General features: G+C 43.2%; 1 pseudogene across 1 annotated transcript in view; it reads right to left on the bottom strand.

Annotated features, from left to right (window-relative positions):
• Window positions 1–6,161: 6,161 nt before the first annotated feature.
• LOC112626291 overlaps window positions 6,162–9,776 on the bottom strand; it is an 11,932-nt pseudogene continuing 8,317 nt past the window's right edge. Inside the window, exon 3 of the transcript XR_003119857.1 lies at window positions 6,162–6,172. The product of XR_003119857.1 is annotated as a U1 small nuclear ribonucleoprotein C pseudogene, transcript variant X2 (transcript). The remainder of the gene's footprint in view (window positions 6,173–9,776) is intronic.

Here is a 9,776-nt window from a genome sequence, read left to right as displayed (position 1 = left end):
AGGTATTACAGGCACTCACCACCACACCTGGCTAATTTTCGTATTATTAGTAGAGATGGGATTTCTCTATGTTGGCCAGGTTGGTCTGGAGCTCCTGGCCTCAAGTGATCTGCCCGCCTTGGCCTCCCAAAGTGCTGGGATTACAGGCGTGAGCCACCGAGCCAGCCCTATTATATTTTAAATGCCTCTCTGGGCCTGATAATTTAATGGGGCTCACCTTCCTCAGGTTAAAAAGTTTTCTTTCTCACTTCCATGAGTAGAATTCTAAACTAGTATTTTCTTCCTAGAGACTCTGAGAGTCTAAAAATTGAGAGGTTTCATGGAGTTGGAATTTGAGGTTTATCCAGTATTCGGTAGGTGCTCAACAAAGATTTGACACTGAATAGAGAGATCTGTTTGGGTCTTGACAAGTGATGACATCAACAAAAAATATCTGCCTACTGCATATAGAGATTATCATTTGATCTCTGTAATTTCTAAGCCGGGTTTAGTAAAAACAATTGGTTTGAGAAAGCTTTTCATTTTCCTAAGATGTCTGTATTTGAAGCATGTTGGCGTGTCAGAGTTTTTGTTTTATCAGGTCACATGTTAGATATTTTTGTGAGAATTTAATATGAACAAAGACCACATATACAGTACAAGGGTGGTGGTGTTGAGATGTAAGACAGGAACCTCCCGCTGATCAGCCACAAGGCCCTTTGGGGGAGGGGAGGCACCGCAGTCACCAGAAAAACCCTGCTTCATGTTCTGTCATTTTAAACTCTTCATGTTTATTGTGAGATTTCACATAACCCTCAGCCCTTCTTCTCACTCAAAGTTCTACACGTTGCCTAGCAGTGTTGCTTTAAGTTATTTTAAAACAAATTTAAACTGTTTTCACTTTGAGAGTGAATTCTACACTTTCTTGAAAGAACTGAAGACATTCTGGGAGGTAAAATTAAACAAAATAGAACAGATTTAGTCATTTATCTTTTGCAAACTGTAATGCTAACTTGAAGTGCCCTTTAAAATGTGGTATATTAAGCTCTTCTGAATGTCTGGAGTTTATGTCTTCTCAGGAAACCTGTTAATTAATATAAACTTGAGGCCTAGAACAATGCTTCATTGAAACTGTATGAGGTATGTTAATAAAAACAGACAAAAAAAGCATTATGCTGGAAATGCTATAGAAGGGGTTCATGCACCAGGTGAGAGTTCCATTTCAATAAGCGACAAAATCTTTGATCAAAATTTTGAAAATCTGGTCCCAATCCATAGGCAATTCCTTTTCACGATCACCAGAGATTTAGCTGGAATTCCCCATGGGCTGAGAAAACCCATGCTCCCTTTGATTTTCTTTTTTTTTTTTTTTTATTTTTTATTTTTTATTTTTTGAGACGGAGTCTCGCTCTGTAGCCCAGGCAGGAGTGCAGTGGCCGGATCTCAGCTCACTGCAAGCTCCGCCTCCCGGGTTCACGCCATTCTCCGGCCTCAGCCTCCCGAGTAGCTGGGACTACAGGCGCTGCCACCTCGCCCGGCTATTTTTTGTATTTCTTAGTAGAGATGGGGTTTCACCGTGTTAGCCAGGATGGTCTCGATCTCCTGACCTCGTGATCCGCCCATCTCGGCCTCCCAAAGTGCTGGGATTACAGGCTTGAGCCACCGCGCCCGGCCTGATTTTCTTTCTAATTTTTACACTAACTTATTTGTAAACAAATGACAAATAATACTTTTAAATGTTACGTGGCTTTTATATTCTTTATTCTGTTTTGAGCATTATTCAAAATTTTTCTTATTCTGCTACTTAAGTTAGTGCTTCTCTCTGGTAATATAATTTTCAATAGAATTCAGCTAACACTGAATATCCACTCTGTTTCAAGGTCTTGGTCAGTTTTAGAGTAATTGGCCTCAAAAATTAGGTTTTGGATTTTTTTTTTTTTTGAGATGGAGTCTCGCTCTGTTGCCCAGGCTAGAGTGCAGTGGCACGATCTTGGCTCACTGCAACCTGTGCCTCCTGTGTTCAGCGATTCTCCTGCCTCAGCCTCCTGAGTAGCTGGGATTATAGGTGTGTGCCACTATGTCCGGCTAATTTTTGTATTTTTAGTAGAGACAGGGTTTCACCATCTTGACCAGGCTGGTCTCGAACTCCTGACCTCGTGATCCACCTGCCTTGGCCTCCCAAAGTGCTGGGATTACAGGCGTAAGCCACTGCACCCAGCCAGGTTTTAGATTTTTAAATGAGATATACTGGCATGCTTGGCTATGCACAGTGGTTTATTCCCTAAATAAATACGAGTTTTCGATTGAATTCAGCTATGTATAGTGACAGCCTGGGCACTAATGCTACAAAGTTAGTGTTATGAAATCTAGAAGATTTCTCAGGAACAAAAGTGTTTTATGCTAGCAAAAATTGCATATAGGGTAGTGGTGGTGGAGTGAGAGATAACGTGTATGATTTTTCAAGAACTCTTCCAAAATGGTTCAGTGATTGCATAAACCTTTTCAATGCATGCTCCACCTATTTATTTATTTATTTATTTATTTATTTATTTATTTATTGAGGCAGAGTCTCGCTCTGTTACCCAGGCTGGAGAGCAGTGGCCTGATCTTGGCTCACTGCAACCTCTGCCTCCCGGGTTAAAGTGAGACCAGCCTGGCCAACATAGCAAAATCCCTGTGGCCATGTGCCACCATGCCCAGCTAAATTTTGTACTTTTAGTGGAAACAGGGTTTCACCATGTTGGCCAGGCTGGTCTTGAACTCCTGACTTCAGGTGATCTGCCTACCTTGGCCTCCCAAAGTGCTGTGCTGAGATTACAGGCATGAGCCACCGTACCTGGAATTTTTTTTTTTTTACTTGAGACTGAGTCTTGCTCTGTGGCCCAGGCTGGGGTGGAAAGGCACAATCTTGGTTCACTGAGTTGAGCCAAGATCTTTGATCTCTGCCTCCTGAGTTGAAGCAATTCTCCTGCCTTAGACTCCCGAGTAGCTGAGACTACAGGTGCACACCAGCACGCCTGGCTAATTTTTTGTATTTTCAGCAGAGATGGGGATAACCTGACCTCAGATTATCCACCTACCTCAGCCTCCCAAAATGTTGAGATTACAGGCGTGAGCCACTGTGCACAACCAATGCATGGTACCTTGAAACCCACTGCCTCCCTTGAGCAAAATAATCCACAATAGGAACAATGGTTTTCTTTGTTTTTGCTGTCTTCTTATTCCTTGTTACAGATCTTGAGACAAAGCAATTAAAGGTTTTGTCCTGTATTTTTTTTTTAAATTAGGTTTTGGAATTCCAGTTGTGTTTACTTCTCTTGCTTTAGTTGCTTAGTCCCTTTAAAAATCCCCAGGATCTAGTGGCCAAGGACCACAAAGGAAAGAGGTCACATTCCCCCTTTCTTCCTCCCTATAATCTTATACTGGGAGGCCCTGATTCTTCTCCAATGATGCTTCTAACAGACTTCATTGATACCTCAGATGAAAGAGTCCTATTTTAGGAAAATGTTTTGAAAGTAAGAAAGAAAGAGGAAAAGGAAAGACGCAAGCTTGAGCTGGCATATAAAATGACTACTTTCAGGTAATTTTCATTTCTTCCTCAAAGAGTTCTCAGGTCTCCATGACTTGGAATGCTTCATAAATCATGTGTTGTTCTGATTTTATAGCTGTTCGGTTTTATTCAAAGCTCTATACCCGGTGCTTTGCATATAGTAGGCACCCAGTGAATATTTGTCAAATCAATGAATGGTTAACTCCAATCTCAATTCTCTCCAAAATCAACTTATTGTTTTATCTTCTATCACTTGTCTCAGACTGAAATTGATTTCTTGCCTCTCTCAGGCTCTTTGATGCCAGCAAGGCCTGTTGGAAAGGAGAAGTTCAATAATTTCCCGTATTTGGCTAACGACCAAACAGCACCTGGTTGCATCAGAGGCTAATTCTTGGTACCTGACCTATATATGAATTAATGAGCACCTACATTGCAGTATCTCCACCCAGAAAATAACAGAGCAGCAGCATAGCAGAATGGTATAAAATATGAGCATGGAATCTGGAAAGAGAATCAACTCTGATGTCTCTGAGAAGGAAAAACACTGTGTAACCTCTTGGAAAGTCACTCACAGGCTTTCAGTGCAAGCATGTTCATTCCAGAGAGCCAAGAAGTTCAACTTCTAGAAAGAGTCTCATGATTGTGGACAGGCTCCCATGGTGAGAATGAGTCCCGTTAGAGAAAAGCACTGTGGCAACAGCAGGTCATACTGAAGTGGCTCCAGCTCCAGGAACTCCGACAGGGGGCAAAAGTTATGTCAACATGTTCTAGTAGCTCCACTGTCTAGGGACGCAGGAGAAAGAGAGTGGTCAGGAAAAACACAAGCTGCATAAATAAAGGGAGAAGAATGACAGGTTGTGCCTAAGAATAGAAAAAGAAATATTTCAAGGGTCATAGTGTCGTTGAGCTGAGTCTATGGTCAACAAAACATCATCGCAGGGCACAGCTGAATGCTGGCTTCTACTCACTCACCGAGAAGCAAGCTTTGACGGAATTCACTGTGCCATGTCATTTCACTATTCAGCAGCTTCTGAATATTTTTTTGGCGGGGAAGGGGGGAGGATGGAATCTTTCTCTGTCGCTGAGGCTAGAGTGCAGTGGCGCCATCTTGGTTCAGTGCAATCTCTGCCTCCCAGGTTCAAGCGACTGTCCTTCCTCAGCCTCTGGAGTAGCTGGGACTACAAGCGTGCACCACAACACCCAGCTGATTTTTGTATTTTTAGTAGAGACAGGGTTTCACCATGTTGACCAGGCTGGTCTTGAACTCCTGACCTCAGGTGATCCGCCCGCCTTGGCCTCCCAAAGTGCTGGGATTATAGGCGTGAACCACCGCGCCCGGCCAGTTTCTGAATTATTAATGCAAAGCTCTGAGAGGGGAGTGGTCAAAATGATTACCTGTTGAGAGAAGAGAAGCAGCCACAAGGGGGTTGGAGAGGATCATTCAGCTTTTTAGCATGGAAGCGGGAGAGCTAAATGCTTACTTATGGAGAAAAGATGAGTTGGCAGCAGTGGTGAAATTGTGATTTAAAATGAGCATGTGCAAAAAGCAGCTCCAATACAACCAATGAAACTTGAGTGAAGCGTGGAAGGACTTGCTGTATCCTCTGCCCAGAGCCGATTCTGGACTGGCTGGGGGTTCAGTGTGCAGGCAGCCTTTTAGCCTTCCTACTGTTTGACTCTAATTCTCATGCATCCTGTATTTAAGCAGTCGCTGGACTTTTTCTGTTGTTCAGTTCTTCTACACATTGGACAATTTATTGGATACCTCCTTTATGTAGGATACTATGCTAAGTGTTGAGTAGGATTAGAAAGGAAGATTAACCACGGGATGTGCCCTATAGCAGCTTATGGTTCCATTTTACTCTTGCTCTAATTTTTATGCAAATCTGTAAATCCAAAAGGCCAGCTGTGTCTATGTAACCTAAGCAAAATAATAGGAGTGGGATGGAGAAAGTTATTCTATTCACCTAGGCAATATTGTGGTGAATATTCATAAAAACATTGTTTACATGTTTAGTTTCACACACAAAAAAAGTGATTCAAAATGAAATAGCTGAATGAAGAAGGTAACAGAAGGAAATTTGAGAAGAAAAAAGACTCATTTTTATAATATAAAATATTACCTATCTTAATAAAAAAATTTATGGTGTTTTTACTGTTGAGCTCTGGTATAGCTATAATTCTCTAGTTAAGATACCAAGGTGGTATTCACAATGGAGAAATATGCCTTATTGTTCTAAAAGTTGTCTGTCCAGTCTTGCTGCTTTTAAATCTTGTAGAGAATCACTCCGTGAGTGAGTTCGAATACTTCCTTTTATGCTGAATAAATAAACTTGCTTCCAAGTCAGGATGAGCAGATAGCTCCAAACACTTACTGGCATTCAGCATGAGAGTCCTGGATGGGATCCTTCTAATCAGTTGGCTAGTACATGCTGAACCTTTAAGGGGGGAAAAAAAGTGTGCAAATTGATTATGTAGTTTTTGGTACAAGTGACATTCATTTATATTCTGCATCTTTTCATGTGTATTATACACACACCTTGCTGTCACTTAGTAAAATAACCAAACTTTTTACCCAAATAAGTGTCTTGGGGGCATCTACAGTTCAGCTGGAGGGCATCAGGTCACCAGAGGTGGAATGGAGTTCAAAGAATTTTAATATCTTCCACTTCACACTTTTGCCAGAGGGCATTCCTGAGTTCTGCCGAGGGCAGTGCTCTAGGTAGAAGGCTGTTAGAGATCCTTGGTCCAAAGGCTTAGGTCTATCCCACCAATTTTATGGGGAAGAAACTAAGGCATAAGATGGCAAGATGGTGACTGCCGGGCCGCGCAGTGACTCATGCCTGTAATCCCAGCAATTTGGGAGGCTGAGACGGGAGGATCACTTGAGATCAGCAGTTCGAGACTAGCCTGGCCAACATGGTGAAATCCCGTCTCTACTAAAAATACAAAAATTAGCCAGGCGTGGTGGCGGGTGCCTGTAATCCCAGCTACTCAGGAGGCTGAGACAGGGGGAATTGCTTGAACCCTGGGAAGTGGAGGTTGCAGTGAGCCAAGATTGCGCCACTGCACTCCAGTTGGGGCAAAAAAGCGAGGTTCCATCTCAAAAACAACAACAACAACAACAACAACAAACAAACAAAAGGGAAGCTGAATGAGCAGACACTTTTGGTTTTGTGCTTTTTTCCCCCACGACAGCAGTTTTTCTTAATGAGCAAAAGAAGGGAATCAGATAGGCTAAGTACCTTGTCCAAAGTCATTTAAGGCAATTGTCTAAATTTAAAACATTACTGGCTCAGGGATCCACCTGGAACATTCCTGACTAATGATTCGGAGGCAAAGGTCTCTCCTAGAAAGTTAAGTGCTGCCTCTCCAAAGAAACTTTCCTAGGGAAGCTTTGCATTTCCTTTTTTTGATCTGGAAGAGGAAAAAGAGGAAAGAATGAATTAGCCAGGCATGGTGGCTCACGCCTGTAATCCCAGCACTTTGGGAGGCCAAGGTGAGTGGATCACCTGAGGTCAGGATTTCAAGACCAGCATGGCCAATATGGTGAAAGCCTGTCTCTACTAAAAATACATAATTAGCCGGCCGTGGTGGCACACACCTGTAGTCCCAGCTACTTGGGAGGCTGAGACAAGGCAGTCTCTTAAACCTGGGAGGTGGAGGCTGCAGTGACCTGAGATTGCACTACTGCATTCCAGCCTGGGCAAGACAGAGCAAGACTCCATCTCAAAAAAAAAAAAAAAAAAAAAGAATGAATTAAAGTGTTTTCAGGGTCTGAGGTGTAAAGAGGTTGACAATATTGTACTTGGCTCTTGCCTTGAAAGAGTTTGATTGATTTTTAAGGAGAGCCTCCTGCTGGTTAGATAGTTTTGTTATGCATTAGAGCTGGAAAGAGTGGTGGTTCAGCTGCTCCTGAAAGCAGATACGGCCTTGGGCAGAATCCTCCTTCACTATTCCCTAGAAGCCAAATGGAGCCCACAGATATTTCCTTTAGCTTGTACTGTTCAGGCCCACACAGGGTTTCAAAATAATTAAGTTAGTTGCCAACATCTAAAGAAAAGAAATTGATTTCCACCTTCTCTTAAAAAACAAAACAAAACAAAAGTCTGGCAAGTGGGGCCCACAATTCCATGCGACAGGAATGGGCTGAGAGTGGTCAGTGACTGCCTCTTTAAATGGGACACAAACCCCAGTTCAGTCAAAGCCCCAGGACCTGCTGCTTAGGGTTGTGAGCCCTACCTGTCTCTGCCTTGCTTTTCCCACCCAAAGCCTATGGAGCACTAGTGCCTCGGGGTTTCCTAACTCACCTCTGCTATTAGACTTACCTCTGCAGAGTCTGGCTCTATCTCTCGAAGCCCTGATTTCTTCTAGGTGGCATCCAACAAACTGGACAGTCTTATAGGTCCGTTAAGCCAGAGCTGGAATCTTACACCCTAAGTTGGCACTTGTTCATTTTCACAGGGGTTTTCTGGACCTACTGGAAAGCGTATGGTAGTGCAAATTTTAGACCAGGAGACAGACCGACCTGGTGGAGAGAGATTTTGGTACAGCTGAATCTGCCCATTGTGTCAGCTTGGTAGATGTGCTAGCCCTTTTGAGAGTGGTGTGAGCCAGAGATTTGAGCCTGTAATTAGGTGATACAGTGGTGGAGCAGTTACACCCCTCATCAGAGCTATTCCAGAAAAGATCTCCCCACTTCCATATCCACCTCCAGTGGTTTCCCTCAAGGAACCTCCCTCAGGGCCTGGAGTTCCACAGGCCTCTTTCTGGGGCCAGGCCAGCTGTGACTGGGACTGGAGCACACGAAGAAGTGCATCACAGCCACCTGATGCCAATGGGGCACCAGGCCTTCTGGCAAAGTGCCAGGCATTGCTTAGGGAAAGATGTGGCTCCTCCTTCGCCTTGCAGGTAGAGCTCCAAGGTCAAACAAGCCTGGAGGGCAGCCAAGGCCAGGATGTTGGCATGAGATCCTGCAGCCCAGAAAGGGAGAAAACCTGTTTACTTATAATTCTGCCTGCGCCATGCGCCTTCCCCATAACTGGCCCTGTGTTCATTCTGCACTGTGATCATTAGTCTGACAGCTGATTTCATTCCTATAGCTTTTCCTTTTCCTTCTCCAAACTTACAGAGCTGTCTAGCTTTAGAAAGTGCTTAACAAGACTTGTGTCTAAACAAGAACCCTGAGAACCTTAAGGAACAATAGGCAGAGGTCAACAACCTTCCTCAGAGTCTCCTAGTTTTTCTTCACAGCCCAGAAGATACAGTCTGAATTTAGAAAAATCTGATTATGATCCAGGGACTACAAGAGAAAGAAAAGAGAGAGAGAGAGAACAGAATTTGGAAATAAGTCCATAAAGCTTGTGTGTCCTTGGCAAACATTTCTTATTTCCCTCGGTTTGCAGGAACCTGAGACTCAAGGAGCTGAATTTCAAGTTACACCAAATATTATCACCCTCTACACACATGGATTCACAGTCCAGATTTAGATCCTGGGGGAAAAGATGATAGGAAAATGTTAATTAAATTAACACTTAATGCTTAAAATCATATGGTTGATTTGCCCAAGTGTAAATGTTTTTTTTTTTTTTTGGGACAGTGTCTCACCCTCTAACCCAGGCTGGAGTGCAGTGTTGCAATCTCGGCTCACTGCAAACTGCAACCTCCATCTCCTGGGCTCAAGTGATCCTCCTGCCTCAGCCTCTTAAATTGTTGTGATTGAAGACATGAGCAACCACACTTGGCTAATTTTTGTATTTCTTGCAGAGACTGGGTTTCCCAGGCTGGTCTTGAACTCCAGAGGTCAAGCGATCCACCTGCCTCGGCCTTCCAAAGTGGTAGGATTACAGGTGTGAGCCACTGTGCCTGGCCAAATGTAAAAAATTTGATTCTACAGGGAAATTATTCAGTATCAAAAATGATTTTCATGAAGTGAACGTGTATTTGTCGGGTAACTGATATGTGTACAACCTCTGCTCTAAAGGAGTTCATAGCCTAACTGGCCTAAGAAGTCGTGGGTTTTGGAAAGGATTCATAACAGTGCAAATGTCTGCCAAACAAGGTCAGAAAGTTATAGGAGTAAGGACATTTCTTGGCAAAAGCACTGCTGTCAGTTTTTACAACAAAGAGAGAGTTAGATCCATCAGGAAAGGTTTTGCTGAATTTGATGTTTAAAATGTTTTACCTCTGCATAATGGCAACCCAGTGTCTGGCCAAACAGACAGGACTATATCATATTTCCAGCATC

Source organism: Theropithecus gelada, chromosome 6 (genome assembly GCF_003255815.1).
Source record: "Theropithecus gelada isolate Dixy chromosome 6, Tgel_1.0, whole genome shotgun sequence".
Taxonomy (NCBI): Eukaryota; Metazoa; Chordata; class Mammalia; order Primates; family Cercopithecidae; genus Theropithecus; species Theropithecus gelada.
This window is presented reverse-complemented; position numbering and strand designations above follow the sequence as displayed.